The sequence below is a fragment of the Engystomops pustulosus genome, unplaced genomic scaffold (assembly GCF_040894005.1).
Source record: "Engystomops pustulosus unplaced genomic scaffold, aEngPut4.maternal MAT_SCAFFOLD_308, whole genome shotgun sequence".
Taxonomy (NCBI): domain Eukaryota; kingdom Metazoa; phylum Chordata; class Amphibia; order Anura; family Leptodactylidae; genus Engystomops; species Engystomops pustulosus.
The window spans coordinates 73,056-90,905 of NW_027285187.1; the positions used below are offsets into that span (position 1 = coordinate 73,056).

General features: G+C 38.5%; 27 non-coding genes across 27 annotated transcripts; all 27 read right to left on the reverse strand.

The window, feature by feature from the left end:
* Positions 1–798: 798 nt before the first annotated feature.
* On the reverse strand, positions 799–891 carry TRNAI-UAU (transfer RNA isoleucine (anticodon UAU)). The gene is given in 2 exon segments: positions 799–834; positions 854–891. It is a non-coding gene; the product is annotated as a tRNA-Ile (tRNA).
* A 937-nt stretch (positions 892–1,828) lies between these two features.
* Positions 1,829–1,921, reverse strand: TRNAI-UAU (transfer RNA isoleucine (anticodon UAU)). Its single transcript is given in 2 exon segments — positions 1,829–1,864; positions 1,884–1,921. It is a non-coding gene; the product is annotated as a tRNA-Ile (tRNA).
* A 615-nt stretch (positions 1,922–2,536) lies between these two features.
* On the reverse strand, positions 2,537–2,609 carry TRNAR-CCU (transfer RNA arginine (anticodon CCU)). Its single transcript has one exon. It is a non-coding gene; the product is annotated as a tRNA-Arg (tRNA).
* A 249-nt stretch (positions 2,610–2,858) lies between these two features.
* TRNAI-UAU (transfer RNA isoleucine (anticodon UAU)) lies at positions 2,859–2,951 on the reverse strand. The gene is given in 2 exon segments: positions 2,859–2,894; positions 2,914–2,951. It is a non-coding gene; the product is annotated as a tRNA-Ile (tRNA).
* A 616-nt stretch (positions 2,952–3,567) lies between these two features.
* On the reverse strand, positions 3,568–3,640 carry TRNAR-CCU (transfer RNA arginine (anticodon CCU)). Its single transcript has one exon. It is a non-coding gene; the product is annotated as a tRNA-Arg (tRNA).
* Positions 3,641–3,889: 249 nt separating this feature from the next.
* TRNAI-UAU (transfer RNA isoleucine (anticodon UAU)) lies at positions 3,890–3,982 on the reverse strand. The gene is given in 2 exon segments: positions 3,890–3,925; positions 3,945–3,982. It is a non-coding gene; the product is annotated as a tRNA-Ile (tRNA).
* A 615-nt stretch (positions 3,983–4,597) lies between these two features.
* TRNAR-CCU (transfer RNA arginine (anticodon CCU)) lies at positions 4,598–4,670 on the reverse strand. The gene has a single exon. It is a non-coding gene; the product is annotated as a tRNA-Arg (tRNA).
* A 249-nt stretch (positions 4,671–4,919) lies between these two features.
* Positions 4,920–5,012, reverse strand: TRNAI-UAU (transfer RNA isoleucine (anticodon UAU)). The gene is given in 2 exon segments: positions 4,920–4,955; positions 4,975–5,012. It is a non-coding gene; the product is annotated as a tRNA-Ile (tRNA).
* Positions 5,013–5,628: 616 nt separating this feature from the next.
* TRNAR-CCU (transfer RNA arginine (anticodon CCU)) lies at positions 5,629–5,701 on the reverse strand. The gene has a single exon. It is a non-coding gene; the product is annotated as a tRNA-Arg (tRNA).
* A 249-nt stretch (positions 5,702–5,950) lies between these two features.
* Positions 5,951–6,043, reverse strand: TRNAI-UAU (transfer RNA isoleucine (anticodon UAU)). Its single transcript is given in 2 exon segments — positions 5,951–5,986; positions 6,006–6,043. It is a non-coding gene; the product is annotated as a tRNA-Ile (tRNA).
* A 615-nt stretch (positions 6,044–6,658) lies between these two features.
* TRNAR-CCU (transfer RNA arginine (anticodon CCU)) lies at positions 6,659–6,731 on the reverse strand. The gene has a single exon. It is a non-coding gene; the product is annotated as a tRNA-Arg (tRNA).
* A 249-nt stretch (positions 6,732–6,980) lies between these two features.
* On the reverse strand, positions 6,981–7,073 carry TRNAI-UAU (transfer RNA isoleucine (anticodon UAU)). Its single transcript is given in 2 exon segments — positions 6,981–7,016; positions 7,036–7,073. It is a non-coding gene; the product is annotated as a tRNA-Ile (tRNA).
* A 616-nt stretch (positions 7,074–7,689) lies between these two features.
* TRNAR-CCU (transfer RNA arginine (anticodon CCU)) lies at positions 7,690–7,762 on the reverse strand. The gene has a single exon. It is a non-coding gene; the product is annotated as a tRNA-Arg (tRNA).
* A 249-nt stretch (positions 7,763–8,011) lies between these two features.
* On the reverse strand, positions 8,012–8,104 carry TRNAI-UAU (transfer RNA isoleucine (anticodon UAU)). Its single transcript is given in 2 exon segments — positions 8,012–8,047; positions 8,067–8,104. It is a non-coding gene; the product is annotated as a tRNA-Ile (tRNA).
* A 616-nt stretch (positions 8,105–8,720) lies between these two features.
* TRNAR-CCU (transfer RNA arginine (anticodon CCU)) lies at positions 8,721–8,793 on the reverse strand. Its single transcript has one exon. It is a non-coding gene; the product is annotated as a tRNA-Arg (tRNA).
* Positions 8,794–10,072: 1,279 nt separating this feature from the next.
* TRNAI-UAU (transfer RNA isoleucine (anticodon UAU)) lies at positions 10,073–10,165 on the reverse strand. The gene is given in 2 exon segments: positions 10,073–10,108; positions 10,128–10,165. It is a non-coding gene; the product is annotated as a tRNA-Ile (tRNA).
* A 937-nt stretch (positions 10,166–11,102) lies between these two features.
* On the reverse strand, positions 11,103–11,195 carry TRNAI-UAU (transfer RNA isoleucine (anticodon UAU)). Its single transcript is given in 2 exon segments — positions 11,103–11,138; positions 11,158–11,195. It is a non-coding gene; the product is annotated as a tRNA-Ile (tRNA).
* A 937-nt stretch (positions 11,196–12,132) lies between these two features.
* TRNAI-UAU (transfer RNA isoleucine (anticodon UAU)) lies at positions 12,133–12,225 on the reverse strand. Its single transcript is given in 2 exon segments — positions 12,133–12,168; positions 12,188–12,225. It is a non-coding gene; the product is annotated as a tRNA-Ile (tRNA).
* Positions 12,226–12,840: 615 nt separating this feature from the next.
* TRNAR-CCU (transfer RNA arginine (anticodon CCU)) lies at positions 12,841–12,913 on the reverse strand. The gene has a single exon. It is a non-coding gene; the product is annotated as a tRNA-Arg (tRNA).
* A 249-nt stretch (positions 12,914–13,162) lies between these two features.
* On the reverse strand, positions 13,163–13,255 carry TRNAI-UAU (transfer RNA isoleucine (anticodon UAU)). Its single transcript is given in 2 exon segments — positions 13,163–13,198; positions 13,218–13,255. It is a non-coding gene; the product is annotated as a tRNA-Ile (tRNA).
* Positions 13,256–13,871: 616 nt separating this feature from the next.
* On the reverse strand, positions 13,872–13,944 carry TRNAR-CCU (transfer RNA arginine (anticodon CCU)). Its single transcript has one exon. It is a non-coding gene; the product is annotated as a tRNA-Arg (tRNA).
* Positions 13,945–14,193: 249 nt separating this feature from the next.
* Positions 14,194–14,286, reverse strand: TRNAI-UAU (transfer RNA isoleucine (anticodon UAU)). The gene is given in 2 exon segments: positions 14,194–14,229; positions 14,249–14,286. It is a non-coding gene; the product is annotated as a tRNA-Ile (tRNA).
* A 615-nt stretch (positions 14,287–14,901) lies between these two features.
* TRNAR-CCU (transfer RNA arginine (anticodon CCU)) lies at positions 14,902–14,974 on the reverse strand. The gene has a single exon. It is a non-coding gene; the product is annotated as a tRNA-Arg (tRNA).
* Positions 14,975–15,223: 249 nt separating this feature from the next.
* TRNAI-UAU (transfer RNA isoleucine (anticodon UAU)) lies at positions 15,224–15,316 on the reverse strand. The gene is given in 2 exon segments: positions 15,224–15,259; positions 15,279–15,316. It is a non-coding gene; the product is annotated as a tRNA-Ile (tRNA).
* A 938-nt stretch (positions 15,317–16,254) lies between these two features.
* TRNAI-UAU (transfer RNA isoleucine (anticodon UAU)) lies at positions 16,255–16,347 on the reverse strand. The gene is given in 2 exon segments: positions 16,255–16,290; positions 16,310–16,347. It is a non-coding gene; the product is annotated as a tRNA-Ile (tRNA).
* A 615-nt stretch (positions 16,348–16,962) lies between these two features.
* On the reverse strand, positions 16,963–17,035 carry TRNAR-CCU (transfer RNA arginine (anticodon CCU)). The gene has a single exon. It is a non-coding gene; the product is annotated as a tRNA-Arg (tRNA).
* Positions 17,036–17,284: 249 nt separating this feature from the next.
* On the reverse strand, positions 17,285–17,377 carry TRNAI-UAU (transfer RNA isoleucine (anticodon UAU)). The gene is given in 2 exon segments: positions 17,285–17,320; positions 17,340–17,377. It is a non-coding gene; the product is annotated as a tRNA-Ile (tRNA).
* Between the last annotated feature and the right edge of the window lie 473 nt (positions 17,378–17,850).

The following is a 17,850-nucleotide window of genomic DNA, read 5'->3' on the forward strand; positions in this document are numbered from 1 at the left end:
ACTCTCTACTTTGCTAGCAGGTTTTTTGTTGAAACTGAAATTCCAAATGTTCTCATGGTGTTATACGTTTACTAAGAATTTTGAACTCTAAATGTGTACCAATTAACAGAAGAATATCATCGTGTTTTCTTAAATCAAAAGTCGCTATGCTTGCTAATCATTCAGTTGAAAACTTTTCTGTATCTGGATTGTTGTTCACTGTGAATGTGTTTGTGTTGCGGCATAAATGAATAGTAAATGAGTGTATTTTGATTTGACTGTATAACGGAAATGACTGACCCTTTCAAAGCAGTGGAAATGCATGGCGATTCTTGGGACTTAAAGTTGTCATTGTATGTTTAATGTGCTATCAGAATTCCCAAGATCTTTTGAACAAGCATATGGGACCATTAAGAAATGAAGAAGATGGTTGAGCACTTTAAATCTGGAAGTAAAATAGAGCATGTGTGTGTGCTTTGGTAATCAACAGCCTCAAACACCCCAGATGGGACTCGAACCCACAATCCCTGGCTTAGGAGGCCAGTGCCTTATCCATTAGGTCACTGGGGCTGAACGAGATATAGCTGAGCACTTAGTTTTTTTTTCTTTTCCAAACAAATCAGTTACTACAATTTGATTTCTAAGAAATGTTCTTGTTTGCAAACTGCAAACTATCTGAAAAACATGGGTGCAGAAGCCAGAAGACATGAAAGCAAAAGAACTAGGCACGTTTCCCCAATGATCATGTTTTGATGCGATGGTGAACCATGAGAGACTTTCTTTGGCAATTGACAAAAATGGATGAAAAGTGGAAAACAATGCTCCAGGTGAGGCTCGAACTCACAACCTCGGCATTGCTCAACAGTTACTGCTTTATAAGTACCGCGCGCTGACCGATTGCGCCACTGGAGCTCTGCTTGGTGTCTGGAAGCTTGCCTTTTTTGCGTCTGTTTCCGAAACCAGTAAACTATGGGAATGTTTGAAGTTAGGAGGCTCTTATAGTATTATACTTCAAGTCATGCATTTCCATTTTTTTATAAAATGAAGTCATACTCTCTACTTTGCTAGCAGGTTTTTTGTTGAAACTGAAATTCCAAATGTTCTCATGGTGTTATACGTTTACTAAGAATTTTGAACTCTAAATGTGTACCAATTAACAGAAGAATATCATCGTGTTTTCTTAAATCAAAAGTCGCTATGCTTGCTAATCATTCAGTTGAAAACTTTTCTGTATCTGGATTGTTGTTCACTGTGAATGTGTTTGTGTTGCGGCATAAATGAATAGTAAATGAGTGTATTTTGATTTGACTGTATAACGGAAATGACTGACCCTTTCAAAGCAGTGGAAATGCATGGCGATTCTTGGGACTTAAAGTTGTCATTGTATGTTTAATGTGCTATCAGAATTCCCAAGATCTTTTGAACAAGCATATGGGACCATTAAGAAATGAAGAAGATGGTTGAGCACTTTAAATCTGGAAGTAAAATAGAGCATGTGTGTGTGCTTTGGTAATCAACAGCCTCAAACACCCCAGATGGGACTCGAACCCACAATCCCTGGCTTAGGAGGCCAGTGCCTTATCCATTAGGTCACTGGGGCTGAACGAGATATAGCTGAGCACTTAGTTTTTTTTTCTTTTCCAAACAAATCAGTTACTACAATTTGATTTCTAAGAAATGTTCTTGTTTGCAAACTGCAAACTATCTGAAAAACATGGGTGCAGAAGCCAGAAGACATGAAAGCAAAAGAACTAGGCACGTTTCCCCAATGATCATGTTTTGATGCGATGGTGAACCATGAGAGACTTTCTTTGGCAATTGACAAAAATGGATGAAAAGTGGAAAACAATGCTCCAGGTGAGGCTCGAACTCACAACCTCGGCATTGCTCAACAGTTACTGCTTTATAAGTACCGCGCGCTGACCGATTGCGCCACTGGAGCTCTGCTTGGTGTCTGGAAGCTTGCCTTTTTTGCGTCTGTTTCCGAAACCAGTAAACTATGGGAATGTTTGAAGTTAGGAGGCTCTTATAGTATTATACTTCAAGTCATGCATTTCCATTTTTTTATAAAATGAAGTCATACTCTCTACTTTGCTAGCAGGTTTTTTGTTGAAACTGAAATTCCAAATGTTCTCATGGTGTTATACGTTTACTAAGAATTTTGAACTCTAAATGTGTACCAATTAACAGAAGAATATCATCGTGTTTTATTAAATCAAAAGTCGCTATGCTTGCTAATCATTCAGTTGAAAACTTTTCTGTATCTGGATTGTTGTTCACTGTGAATGTGTTTGTGTTGCGGCATAAATGAATAGTAAATGAGTGTATTTTGATTTGACTGTATAACGGAAATGACTGACCCTTTCAAAGCAGTGGAAATGCATGGCGATTCTTGGGACTTAAAGTTGTCATTGTATGTTTAATGTGCTATCAGAATTCCCAAGATCTTTTGAACAAGCATATGGGACCATTAAGAAATGAAGAAGATGGTTGAGCACTTTAAATCTGGAAGTAAAATAAAGCATGTGTGTGTGCTTTGGTAATCAACAGCCTCAAACACCCCAGATGGGACTCGAACCCACAATCCCTGGCTTAGGAGGCCAGTGCCTTATCCATTAGGCCACTGGGGCTGAACGAGTTATAGCTGAGCACTTAGTTTTTTTTTCTTTTCCAAACAAATCAGTTACTACAATTTGATTTCTAAGAAATGTTCTTGTTTGCAAACTGCAAACTATCTGAAAAACATGGGTGCAGAAGCCAGAAGACATGAAAGCAAAAGAACTAAGCACGTTTCCCCAATGATCATGTTTTGATGCGATGGTGAACCATGAGAGACTTTCTTTGGCAATTGACAAAAATGGATGAAAAGAGGAAAACAATGCTCCAAGTGAGGCTCGAACTCACAACCTCGGCATTGCTCAACAGTTACTGCTTTATAAGTACCGCGCGCTGACCGATTGCGCCACTGGAGCTCTGCTTGGTGTCTGGAAGCTTGCCTTTTTTGCGTCTGTTTCCGAAACCATTAAACTATGGGAATGTTTGAAGTTAGGAGGCTCTTATAGTATTATACTTCAAGTCATGCATTTCCATTTTTTTTATAAAATGAAGTCATACTCTCTACTTTGCTAGCAGGTTTTTTGTTGAAACTGAAATTCCAAATGTTCTCATGGTGTTATACGTTTACTAAGAATTTTGAACTCTAAATGTGTACCAATTAACAGAAGAATATCATCGTGTTTTATTAAATCAAAAGTAGCTATGCTTGCTAATCATTCAGTTGAAAACTTTTCTGTATCTGGATTGTTGTTCACTGTGAATGTGTTTGTGTTGCGGCATAAATGAATAGTAAATGAGTGTATTTTGATTTGACTGTATAACGGAAATGACTGACCCTTTCAAAGCAGTGGAAATGCATGGCGATTCTTGGGACTTAAAGTTGTCATTGTATGTTTAATGTGCTATCAGAATTCCCAAGATCTTTTGAACAAGCATATGGGACCATTAAGAAATGAAGAAAACGGTTGAGCACTTTAAATCTGGAAGTAAAATAGAGCATGTGTGTGTGCTTTGGTAATCAACAGCCTCAAACACCCCAGATGGGACTCGAACCCACAATCCCTGGCTTAGGAGGCCAGTGCCTTATCCATTAGGCCACTGGGGCTGAACGAGATATAACTGAGCACTTAGTTTTTTTTTCTTTTCCAAACAAATCAGTTACTACAATTTGATTTCTAAGAAATGTTCTTGTTTGCAAACTGCAAACTATCTGAAAAACATGGGTGCAGAAGCCAGAAGACATGAAAGCAAAAGAACTAGGCACGTTTCCCCAATGATCATGTTTTGATGCGATGGTGAACCATGAGAGACTTTCTTTGGCAATTGACAAAAATGGATGAAAAGTGGAAAACAATGCTCCAGGTGAGGCTCGAACTCACAACCTCGGCATTGCTCAACAGTTACTGCTTTATAAGTACCGCGCGCTGACCGATTGCGCCACTGGAGCTCTGCTTGGTGTCTGGAAGCTTGCCTTTTTTGCGTCTGTTTCCGAAACCAGTAAACTATGGGAATGTTTGAAGTTAGGAGGCTCTTATAGTATTATACTTCAAGTCATGCATTTCCATTTTTTTATAAAATGAAGTCATACTCTCTACTTTGCTAGCAGGTTTTTTGTTGAAACTGAAATTCCAAATGTTCTCATGGTGTTATACGTTTACTAAGAATTTTGAACTCTAAATGTGTACCAATTAACAGAAGAATATCATCGTGTTTTATTAAATCAAAAGTCGCTATGCTTGCTAATCATTCAGTTGAAAACTTTTCTGTATCTGGATTGTTGTTCACTGTGAATGTGTTTGTGTTGCGGCATAAATGAATAGTAAATGAGTGTATTTTGATTTGACTGTATAACGGAAATGACTGACCCTTTCAAAGCAGTGGAAATGCATGGCGATTCTTGGGACTTAAAGTTGTCATTGTATGTTTAATGTGCTATCAGAATTCCCAAGATCTTTTGAACAAGCATATGGGACCATTAAGAAATGAAGAAGATGGTTGAGCACTTTAAATCTGGAAGTAAAATAGAGCATGTGTGTGTGCTTTGGTAATCAACAGCCTCAAACACCCCAGATGGGACTCGAACCCACAATCCCTGGCTTAGGAGGCCAGTGCCTTATCCATTAGGCCACTGGGGCTGAACGAGATATAGCTGAGCACTTAGTTTTTTTTTCTTTTCCAAACAAATCAGTTACTACAATTTGATTTCTAAGAAATGTTCTTGTTTGCAAACTGCAAACTATCTGAAAAACATGGGTGCAGAAGCCAGAAGACATGAAAGCAAAAGAACTAGGCACGTTTCCCCAATGATCATGTTTTGATGCGATGGTGAACCATGAGAGACTTTCTTTGGCAATTGACAAAAATGGATGAAAAGTGGAAAACAATGCTCCAGGTGAGGCTCGAACTCACAACCTCGGCATTGCTCAACAGTTACTGCTTTATAAGTACCGCGCGCTGACCGATTGCGCCACTGGAGCTCTGCTTGGTGTCTGGAAGCTTGCCTTTTTTGCATCTGTTTCCGAAACCAGTAAACTATGGGAATGTTTGAAGTTAGGAGGCTCTTATAGTATTATACTTCAAGTCATGCATTTCCATTTTTTTTATAAAATGAAGTCATACTCTCTACTTTGCTAGCAGGTTTTTTGTTGAAACTGAAATTCCAAATGTTCTCATGGTGTTATACGTTTACTAAGAATTTTGAACTCTAAATGTGTACCAATTAACAGAAGAATATCATCGTGTTTTATTAAATCAAAAGTCGCTATGCTTGCTAATCATTCAGTTGAAAACTTTTCTGTATCTGGATTGTTGTTCACTGTGAATGTGTTTGTGTTGCGGCATAAATGAATAGTAAATGAGTGTATTTTGATTTGACTGTATAACGGAAATTACTGACCCTTTCAAAGCAGTGGAAATGCATGGCGATTCTTGGGACTTAAAGTTGTCATTGTATGTTTAATGTGCTATCAGAATTCCCAAGATCTTTTGAACAAGCATATGGGACCATTAAGAAATGAAGAAGATGGTTGAGCACTTTAAATCTGGAAGTAAAATAAAGCATGTGTGTGTGCTTTGGTAATCAACAGCCTCAAACACCCCAGATGGGACTCGAACCCACAATCCCTGGCTTAGGAGGCCAGTGCCTTATCCATTAGGCCACTGGGGCTGAACGAGATATAGCTGAGCACTTAGTTTTTTTTTCTTTTCCAAACAAATCAGTTACTACAATTTGATTTCTAAGAAATGTTCTTGTTTGCAAACTGCAAACTATCTGAAAAACATGGGTGCAGAAGCCAGAAGACATGAAAGCAAAAGAACTAGGCACGTTTCCCCAATGATCATGTTTTGATGCGATGGTGAACCATGAGAGACTTTCTTTGGCAATTGACAAAAATGGATGAAAAGTGGAAAACAATGCTCCAGGTGAGGCTCGAACTCACAACCTCAGCATTGCTCAACAGTTACTGCTTTATAAGTACCGCGCGCTGACCGATTGCGCCACTGGAGCTCTGCTTGGTGTCTGGAAGCTTGCCTTTTTTGCGTCTGTTTCCGAAACCAGTAAACTATGGGAATGTTTGAAGTTAGGAGGCTCTTATAGTATTATACTTCAAGTCATGCATTTCCATTTTTTTATAAAATGAAGTCATACTCTCTACTTTGCTAGCAGGTTTTTTGTTGAAACTGAAATTCCAAATGTTCTCATGGTGTTATACGTTTACTAAGAATTTTGAACTCTAAATGTGTACCAATTAACAGAAGAATATCATCGTGTTTTATTAAATCAAAAGTCGCTATGCTTGCTAATCATTCAGTTGAAAACTTTTCTGTATCTGGATTGTTGTTCACTGTGAATGTGTTTGTGTTGCGGCATAAATGAATAGTAAATGAGTGTATTTTGATTTGACTGTATAACGGAAATGACTGACCCTTTCAAAGCAGTGGAAATGCATGGCGATTCTTGGGACTTAAAGTTGTCATTGTATGTTTAATGTGCTATCAGAATTCCCAAGATCTTTTGAACAAGCATATGGGACCATTAAGAAATGAAGAAGATGGTTGAGCACTTTAAATCTGGAAGTAAAATAGAGCATGTGTGTGTGCTTTGGTAATCAACAGCCTCAAACACCCCAGATGGGACTCAAACCCACAATCCCTGGCTTAGGAGGCCAGTGCCTTATCCATTAGGCCACTGGGGCTGAACGAGATATAGCTGAGCACTTAGTTTTTTTTTCTTTTCCAAACAAATCAGTTACTACAATTTGATTTCTAAGAAATGTTCTTGTTTGCAAACTGCAAACTATCTGAAAAACATGGGTGCAGAAGCCAGAAGACATGAAAGCAAAAGAACTAGGCACGTTTCCCCAATGATCATGTTTTGATGCGATGGTGAACCATGAGAGACTTTCTTTGGCAATTGACAAAAATGGATAAAAAGTGGAAAACAATGCTCCAGGTGAGGCTCGAACTCACAACCTCGGCATTGCTCAACAGTTACTGCTTTATAAGTACCGCGCGCTGACCGATTGCGCCACTGGAGCTCTGCTTGGTGTCTGGAAGCTTGCCTTTTTTGCATCTGTTTCCGAAACCAGTAAACTATGGGAATGTTTGAAGTTAGGAGGCTCTTATAGTATTATACTTCAAGTCATGCATTTCCATTTTTTTTATAAAATGAAGTCATACTCTCTACTTTGCTAGCAGGTTTTTTGTTGAAACTGAAATTCCAAATGTTCTCATGGTGTTATACGTTTACTAAGAATTTTGAACTCTAAATGTGTACCAATTAACAGAAGAATATCATCGTGTTTTATTAAATCAAAAGTCGCTATGCTTGCTAATCATTCAGTTGAAAACTTTTCTGTATCTGGATTGTTGTTCACTGTGAATGTGTTTGTGTTGCGGCATAAATGAATAGTAAATGAGTGTATTTTGATTTGACTGTATAACGGAAATGACTGACCCTTTCAAAGCAGTGGAAATGCATGGCGATTCTTGGGACTTAAAGTTGTCATTGTATGTTTAATGTGCTATCAGAATTCCCAAGATCTTTTGAACAAGCATATGGGACCATTAAGAAATGAAGAAGATGGTTGAGCACTTTAAATCTGGAAGTAAAATAAAGCATGTGTGTGTGCTTTGGTAATCAACAGCCTCAAACACCCCAGATGGGACTCGAACCCACAATCCCTGGCTTAGGAGGCCAGTGCCTTATCCATTAGGCCACTGGGGCTGAATGAGATATAGCTGAGCACTTAGTTTTTTTTTCTTTTCCAAACAAATCAGTTACTACAATTTGATTTCTAAGAAATGTTCTTGTTTGCAAACTGCAAACTATCTGAAAAACATGGGTGCAGAAGCCAGAAGACATGAAAGCAAAAGAACTAGGCACGTTTCCCCAATGATCATGTTTTGATGCGATGGTGAACCATGAGAGACTTTCTTTGGCAATTGACAAAAATGGATGAAAAGAGGAAAACAATGCTCCAGGTGAGGCTCGAACTCACAACCTCGGCATTGCTCAACAGTTACTGCTTTATAAGTACCGCGCGCTGACCGATTGCGCCACTGGAGCTCTGCTTGGTGTCTGGAAGCTTGCCTTTTTTGCGTCTGTTTCCGAAACCAGTAAACTATGGGAATGTTTGAAGTTAGGAGGCTCTTATAGTATTATACTTCAAGTCATGCATTTCCATTTTTTTCATAAAATGAAGTCATACTCTCTACTTTGCTAGCAGGTTTTTTGTTGAAACTGAAATTCCAAATGTTCTCATGGTGTTATACGTTTACTAAGAATTTTGAACTCTAAATGTGTACCAATTAACAGAAGAATATCATCGTGTTTTATTAAATCAAAAGTCGCTATGCTTGCTAATCATTCAGTTGAAAACTTTTCTGTATCTGGATTGTTGTTCACTGTGAATGTGTTTGTGTTGCGGCATAAATGAATAGTAAATGAGTGTATTTTGATTTGACTGTATAATGGAAATGACTGACCCTTTCAAAGCAGTGGAAATGCATGGCGATTCTTGGGACTTAAAGTTGTCATTGTATGTTTAATGTGCTATCAGAATTCCCAAGATCTTTTGAACAAGCATATGGGACCATTAAGAAATGAAGAGGATGGTTGAGCACTTTAAATCTCGAAGTAAAATAGAGCATGTGTGTGTGCTTTGGTAATCACCAGCCTCAAACACCCCAGATGGGACTCGAACCCACAATCCCTGGCTTAGGAGGCCAGTGCCTTATCCATTAGGCCACTGGGGCTGAACGAGATATAGCTGAGCATTTAGTTTTTTTTTCTTTTCCAAACAAATCAGTTACTACAATTTGATTTCTAAGAAATGTTCTTGTTTGCAAACTGCAAACTATCTGAAAAACATGGGTGCAGAAGCCAGAAGACATGAAAGCAAAAGAACTAGGCACGTTTCCCCAATGATCATGTTTTGATGCGATGGTGAACCATGAGAGACTTTCTTTGGCAATTGACAAAAATGGATGAAAAGAGGAAAACAATGCTCCAGGTGAGGCTCGAACTCACAACCTCGGCATTGCTCAACAGTTACTGCTTTATAAGTACCGCGTGCTGACCGATTGCGCCACTGGAGCTCTGCTTGGTGTCTGGATGCTTGCCTTTTTTGCGTCTGTTTCCGAAACCAGTAAACTATGGGAATGTTTGAAGTTAGGAGGCTCTTATAGTATTATACTTCAAGTCATGCATTTCCATTTTTTTATAAAATGAAGTCATACTCTCTACTTTGCTAGCAGGTTTTTTGTTGAAACTGAAATTCCAAATGTTCTCATGGTGTTATACGTTTACTAAGAATTTTGAACTCTAAATGTGTAACAATTAACAGAAGAATATCATCGTGTTTTATTAAATCAAAAGTCGCTATGCTTGCTAATCATTCAGTTGAAAACTTTTCTGTATCTGGATTGTTGTTCACTGTGAATGTGTTTGTGTTGCGGCATAAATGAATAGTAAATGAGTGTATTTTGATTTGACTGTATAACGGAAATGACTGACCCTTTCAAAGCAGTGGAAATGCATGGCGATTCTTGGGACTTAAAGTTGTCATTGTATGTTTAATGTGCTATCAGAATTCCCAAGATCTTTTGAACAAGCATATGGGACCATTAAGAAATGAAGAAGATGGTTGAGCACTTTAAATCTGGAAGTAAAATAGAGCATGTGTGTGTGCTTTGGTAATCAACAGCCTCAAACACCCCAGATGGGACTCGAACCCACAATCCCTGGCTTAGGAGGCCAGTGCCTTATCCATTAGGTCACTGGGGCTGAACGAGATATAGCTGAGCACTTAGTTTTTTTTTCTTTTCCAAACAAATCAGTTACTACAATTTGATTTCTAAGAAATGTTCTTGTTTGCAAACTGCAAACTATCTGAAAAACATGGGTGCAGAAGCCAGAAGACATGAAAGCAAAAGAACTAGGCACGTTTCCCCAATGATCATGTTTTGATGCGATGGTGAACCATGAGAGACTTTCTTTGGCAATTGACAAAAATGGATGAAAAGTGGAAAACAATGCTCCAGGTGAGGCTCGAACTCACAACCTCGGCATTGCTCAACAGTTACTGCTTTATAAGTACCGCGCGCTGACCGATTGCGCCACTGGAGCTCTGCTTGGTGTCTGGAAGCTTGCCTTTTTTGCGTCTGTTTCCGAAACCAGTAAACTATGGGAATGTTTGAAGTTAGGAGGCTCTTATAGTATTATACTTCAAGTCATGCATTTCCATTTTTTTATAAAATGAAGTCATACTCTCTACTTTGCTAGCAGGTTTTTTGTTGAAACTGAAATTCCAAATGTTCTCATGGTGTTATACGTTTACTAAGAATTTTGAACTCTAAATGTGTACCAATTAACAGAAGAATATCATCGTGTTTTCTTAAATCAAAAGTCGCTATGCTTGCTAATCATTCAGTTGAAAACTTTTCTGTATCTGGATTGTTGTTCACTGTGAATGTGTTTGTGTTGCGGCATAAATGAATAGTAAATGAGTGTATTTTGATTTGACTGTATAACGGAAATGACTGACCCTTTCAAAGCAGTGGAAATGCATGGCGATTCTTGGGACTTAAAGTTGTCATTGTATGTTTAATGTGCTATCAGAATTCCCAAGATCTTTTGAACAAGCATATGGGACCATTAAGAAATGAAGAAGATGGTTGAGCACTTTAAATCTGGAAGTAAAATAGAGCATGTGTGTGTGCTTTGGTAATCAACAGCCTCAAACACCCCAGATGGGACTCGAACCCACAATCCCTGGCTTAGGAGGCCAGTGCCTTATCCATTAGGTCACTGGGGCTGAACGAGATATAGCTGAGCACTTAGTTTTTTTTTCTTTTCCAAACAAATCAGTTACTACAATTTGATTTCTAAGAAATGTTCTTGTTTGCAAACTGCAAACTATCTGAAAAACATGGGTGCAGAAGCCAGAAGACATGAAAGCAAAAGAACTAGGCACGTTTCCCCAATGATCATGTTTTGATGCGATGGTGAACCATGAGAGACTTTCTTTGGCAATTGACAAAAATGGATGAAAAGTGGAAAACAATGCTCCAGGTGAGGCTCGAACTCACAACCTCGGCATTGCTCAACAGTTACTGCTTTATAAGTACCGCGCGCTGACCGATTGCGCCACTGGAGCTCTGCTTGGTGTCTGGAAGCTTGCCTTTTTTGCGTCTGTTTCCGAAACCAGTAAACTATGGGAATGTTTGAAGTTAGGAGGCTCTTATAGTATTATACTTCAAGTCATGCATTTCCATTTTTTTATAAAATGAAGTCATACTCTCTACTTTGCTAGCAGGTTTTTTGTTGAAACTGAAATTCCAAATGTTCTCATGGTGTTATACGTTTACTAAGAATTTTGAACTCTAAATGTGTACCAATTAACAGAAGAATATCATCGTGTTTTCTTAAATCAAAAGTCGCTATGCTTGCTAATCATTCAGTTGAAAACTTTTCTGTATCTGGATTGTTGTTCACTGTGAATGTGTTTGTGTTGCGGCATAAATGAATAGTAAATGAGTGTATTTTGATTTGACTGTATAACGGAAATGACTGACCCTTTCAAAGCAGTGGAAATGCATGGCGATTCTTGGGACTTAAAGTTGTCATTGTATGTTTAATGTGCTATCAGAATTCCCAAGATCTTTTGAACAAGCATATGGGACCATTAAGAAATGAAGAAGATGGTTGAGCACTTTAAATCTGGAAGTAAAATAGAGCATGTGTGTGTGCTTTGGTAATCAACAGCCTCAAACACCCCAGATGGGACTCGAACCCACAATCCCTGGCTTAGGAGGCCAGTGCCTTATCCATTAGGTCACTGGGGCTGAACGAGATATAGCTGAGCACTTAGTTTTTTTTTCTTTTCCAAACAAATCAGTTACTACAATTTGATTTCTAAGAAATGTTCTTGTTTGCAAACTGCAAACTATCTGAAAAACATGGGTGCAGAAGCCAGAAGACATGAAAGCAAAAGAACTAGGCACGTTTCCCCAATGATCATGTTTTGATGCGATGGTGAACCATGAGAGACTTTCTTTGGCAATTGACAAAAATGGATGAAAAGTGGAAAACAATGCTCCAGGTGAGGCTCGAACTCACAACCTCGGCATTGCTCAACAGTTACTGCTTTATAAGTACCGCGCGCTGACCGATTGCGCCACTGGAGCTCTGCTTGGTGTCTGGAAGCTTGCCTTTTTTGCGTCTGTTTCCGAAACCAGTAAACTATGGGAATGTTTGAAGTTAGGAGGCTCTTATAGTATTATACTTCAAGTCATGCATTTCCATTTTTTTATAAAATGAAGTCATACTCTCTACTTTGCTAGCAGGTTTTTTGTTGAAACTGAAATTCCAAATGTTCTCATGGTGTTATACGTTTACTAAGAATTTTGAACTCTAAATGTGTACCAATTAACAGAAGAATATCATCGTGTTTTATTAAATCAAAAGTCGCTATGCTTGCTAATCATTCAGTTGAAAACTTTTCTGTATCTGGATTGTTGTTCACTGTGAATGTGTTTGTGTTGCGGCATAAATGAATAGTAAATGAGTGTATTTTGATTTGACTGTATAACGGAAATGACTGACCCTTTCAAAGCAGTGGAAATGCATGGCGATTCTTGGGACTTAAAGTTGTCATTGTATGTTTAATGTGCTATCAGAATTCCCAAGATCTTTTGAACAAGCATATGGGACCATTAAGAAATGAAGAAGATGGTTGAGCACTTTAAATCTGGAAGTAAAATAAAGCATGTGTGTGTGCTTTGGTAATCAACAGCCTCAAACACCCCAGATGGGACTCGAACCCACAATCCCTGGCTTAGGAGGCCAGTGCCTTATCCATTAGGCCACTGGGGCTGAACGAGTTATAGCTGAGCACTTAGTTTTTTTTTCTTTTCCAAACAAATCAGTTACTACAATTTGATTTCTAAGAAATGTTCTTGTTTGCAAACTGCAAACTATCTGAAAAACATGGGTGCAGAAGCCAGAAGACATGAAAGCAAAAGAACTAAGCACGTTTCCCCAATGATCATGTTTTGATGCGATGGTGAACCATGAGAGACTTTCTTTGGCAATTGACAAAAATGGATGAAAAGAGGAAAACAATGCTCCAAGTGAGGCTCGAACTCACAACCTCGGCATTGCTCAACAGTTACTGCTTTATAAGTACCGCGCGCTGACCGATTGCGCCACTGGAGCTCTGCTTGGTGTCTGGAAGCTTGCCTTTTTTGCGTCTGTTTCCGAAACCATTAAACTATGGGAATGTTTGAAGTTAGGAGGCTCTTATAGTATTATACTTCAAGTCATGCATTTCCATTTTTTTTATAAAATGAAGTCATACTCTCTACTTTGCTAGCAGGTTTTTTGTTGAAACTGAAATTCCAAATGTTCTCATGGTGTTATACGTTTACTAAGAATTTTGAACTCTAAATGTGTACCAATTAACAGAAGAATATCATCGTGTTTTATTAAATCAAAAGTAGCTATGCTTGCTAATCATTCAGTTGAAAACTTTTCTGTATCTGGATTGTTGTTCACTGTGAATGTGTTTGTGTTGCGGCATAAATGAATAGTAAATGAGTGTATTTTGATTTGACTGTATAACGGAAATGACTGACCCTTTCAAAGCAGTGGAAATGCATGGCGATTCTTGGGACTTAAAGTTGTCATTGTATGTTTAATGTGCTATCAGAATTCCCAAGATCTTTTGAACAAGCATATGGGACCATTAAGAAATGAAGAAAACGGTTGAGCACTTTAAATCTGGAAGTAAAATAGAGCATGTGTGTGTGCTTTGGTAATCAACAGCCTCAAACACCCCAGATGGGACTCGAACCCACAATCCCTGGCTTAGGAGGCCAGTGCCTTATCCATTAGGCCACTGGGGCTGAACGAGATATAACTGAGCACTTCGTTTTTTTTTCTTTTCCAAACAAATCAGTTACTACAATTTGATTTCTAAGAAATGTTCTTGTTTGCAAACTGCAAACTATCTGAAAAACATGGGTGCAGAAGCCAGAAGACATGAAAGCAAAAGAACTAGGCACGTTTCCCCAATGATCATGTTTTGATGCGATGGTGAACCATGAGAGACTTTCTTTGGCAATTGACAAAAATGGATGAAAAGTGGAAAACAATGCTCCAGGTGAGGCTCGAACTCACAACCTCGGCATTGCTCAACAGTTACTGCTTTATAAGTACCGCGCGCTGACCGATTGCGCCACTGGAGCTCTGCTTGGTGTCTGGAAGCTTGCCTTTTTTGCGTCTGTTTCCGAAACCAGTAAACTATGGGAATGTTTGAAGTTAGGAGGCTCTTATAGTATTATACTTCAAGTCATGCATTTCCATTTTTTTATAAAATGAAGTCATACTCTCTACTTTGCTAGCAGGTTTTTTGTTGAAACTGAAATTCCAAATGTTCTCATGGTGTTATACGTTTACTAAGAATTTTGAACTCTAAATGTGTACCAATTAACAGAAGAATATCATCGTGTTTTATTAAATCAAAAGTCGCTATGCTTGCTAATCATTCAGTTGAAAACTTTTCTGTATCTGGATTGTTGTTCACTGTGAATGTGTTTGTGTTGCGGCATAAATGAATAGTAAATGAGTGTATTTTGATTTGACTGTATAACGGAAATGACTGACCCTTTCAAAGCAGTGGAAATGCATGGCGATTCTTGGGACTTAAAGTTGTCATTGTATGTTTAATGTGCTATCAGAATTCCCAAGATCTTTTGAACAAGCATATGGGACCATTAAGAAATGAAGAAGATGGTTGAGCACTTTAAATCTGGAAGTAAAATAGAGCATGTGTGTGTGCTTTGGTAATCAACAGCCTCAAACACCCCAGATGGGACTCGAACCCACAATCCCTGGCTTAGGAGGCCAGTGCCTTATCCATTAGGCCACTGGGGCTGAACGAGATATAGCTGAGCACTTAGTTTTTTTTTCTTTTCCAAACAAATCAGTTACTACAATTTGATTTCTAAGAAATGTTCTTGTTTGCAAACTGCAAACTATCTGAAAAACATGGGTGCAGAAGCCAGAAGACATGAAAGCAAAAGAACTAGGCACGTTTCCCCAATGATCATGTTTTGATGCGATGGTGAACCATGAGAGACTTTCTTTGGCAATTGACAAAAATGGATGAAAAGTGGAAAACAATGCTCCAGGTGAGGCTCGAACTCACAACCTCGGCATTGCTCAACAGTTACTGCTTTATAAGTACCGCGCGCTGACCGATTGCGCCACTGGAGCTCTGCTTGGTGTCTGGAAGCTTGCCTTTTTTGCATCTGTTTCCGAAACCAGTAAACTATGGGAATGTTTGAAGTTAGGAGGCTCTTATAGTATTATACTTCAAGTCATGCATTTCCATTTTTTTTATAAAATGAAGTCATACTCTCTACTTTGCTAGCAGGTTTTTTGTTGAAACTGAAATTCCAAATGTTCTCATGGTGTTATACGTTTACTAAGAATTTTGAACTCTAAATGTGTACCAATTAACAGAAGAATATCATCGTGTTTTATTAAATCAAAAGTCGCTATGCTTGCTAATCATTCAGTTGAAAACTTTTCTGTATCTGGATTGTTGTTCACTGTGAATGTGTTTGTGTTGCGGCATAAATGAATAGTAAATGAGTGTATTTTGATTTGACTGTATAACGGAAATTACTGACCCTTTCAAAGCAGTGGAAATGCATGGCGATTCTTGGGACTTAAAGTTGTCATTGTATGTTTAATGTGCTATCAGAATTCCCAAGATCTTTTGAACAAGCATATGGGACCATTAAGAAATGAAGAAGATGGTTGAGCACTTTAAATCTGGAAGTAAAATAGAGCATGTGTGTGTGCTTTGGTAATCAACAGCCTCAAACACCCCAGATGGGACTCGAACCCACAATCCCTGGCTTAGGAGGCCAGTGCCTTATCCATTAGGTCACTGGGGCTGAACGAGATATAGCTGAGCACTTAGTTTTTTTTTCTTTTCCAAACAAATCAGTTACTACAATTTGATTTCTAAGAAATGTTCTTGTTTGCAAACTGCAAACTATCTGAAAAACATGGGTGCAGAAGCCAGAAGACATGAAAGCAAAAGAACTAGGCACGTTTCCCCAATGATCATGTTTTGATGCGATGGTGAACCATGAGAGACTTTCTTTGGCAATTGACAAAAATGGATGAAAAGTGGAAAACAATGCTCCAGGTGAGGCTCGAACTCACAACCTCGGCATTGCTCAACAGTTACTGCTTTATAAGTACCGCGCGCTGACCGATTGCGCCACTGGAGCTCTGCTTGGTGTCTGGAAGCTTGCCTTTTTTGCGTCTGTTTCCGAAACCAGTAAACTATGGGAATGTTTGAAGTTAGGAGGCTCTTATAGTATTATACTTCAAGTCATGCATTTCCATTTTTTTATAAAATGAAGTCATACTCTCTACTTTGCTAGCAGGTTTTTTGTTGAAACTGAAATTCCAAATGTTCTCATGGTGTTATACGTTTACTAAGAATTTTGAACTCTAAATGTGTACCAATTAACAGAAGAATATCATCGTGTTTTATTAAATCAAAAGTCGCTATGCTTGCTAATCATTCAGTTGAAAACTTTTCTGTATCTGGATTGTTGTTCACTGTGAATGTGTTTGTGTTGCGGCATAAATGAATAGTAAATGAGTGTATTTTGATTTGACTGTATAACGGAAATGACTGACCCTTTCAAAGCAGTGGAAATGCATGGCGATTCTTGGGACTTAAAGTTGTCATTGTATGTTTAATGTGCTATCAGAATTCCCAAGATCTTTTGAACAAGCATATGGGACCATTAAGAAATGAAGAAGATGGTTGAGCACTTTAAATCTGGAAGTAAAATAAAGCATGTGTGTGTGCTTTGGTAATCAACAGCCTCAAACACCCCAGATGGGACTCGAACCCACAATCCCTGGCTTAGGAGGCCAGTGCCTTATCCATTAGGCCACTGGGGCTGAACGAGTTATAGCTGAGCACTTAGTTTTTTTTTCTTTTCCAAACAAATCAGTTACTACAATTTGATTTCTAAGAAATGTTCTTGTTTGCAAACTGCAAACTATCTGAAAAACATGGGTGCAGAAGCCAGAAGACATGAAAGCAAAAGAACTAAGCACGTTTCCCCAATGATCATGTTTTGATGCGATGGTGAACCATGAGAGACTTTCTTTGGCAATTGACAAAAATGGATGAAAAGAGGAAAACAATGCTCCAAGTGAGGCTCGAACTCACAACCTCGGCATTGCTCAACAGTTACTGCTTTATAAGTACCGCGCGCTGACCGATTGCGCCACTGGAGCTCTGCTTGGTGTCTGGAAGCTTGCCTTTTTTGCGTCTGTTTCCGAAACCATTAAACTATGGGAATGTTTGAAGTTAGGAGGCTCTTATAGTATTATACTTCAAGTCATGCATTTCCATTTTTTTTATAAAATGAAGTCATACTCTCTACTTTGCTAGCAGGTTTTTTGTTGAAACTGAAATTCCAAATGTTCTCATGGTGTTATACGTTTACTAAGAATTTTGAACTCTAAATGTGTACCAATTAACAGAAGAATATCATCGTGTTTTATTAAATCAAAAGTAGCTATGCTTGCTAATCATTCAGTTGAAAACTTTTCTGTATCTGGATTGTTGTTCACTGTGAATGTGTTTGTGTTGCGGCATAAATGAATAGTAAATGAGTGTATTTTGATTTGACTGTATAACGGAAATGACTGACCCTTTCAAAGCAGTGGAAATGCATGGCGATTCTTGGGACTTAAAGTTGTCATTG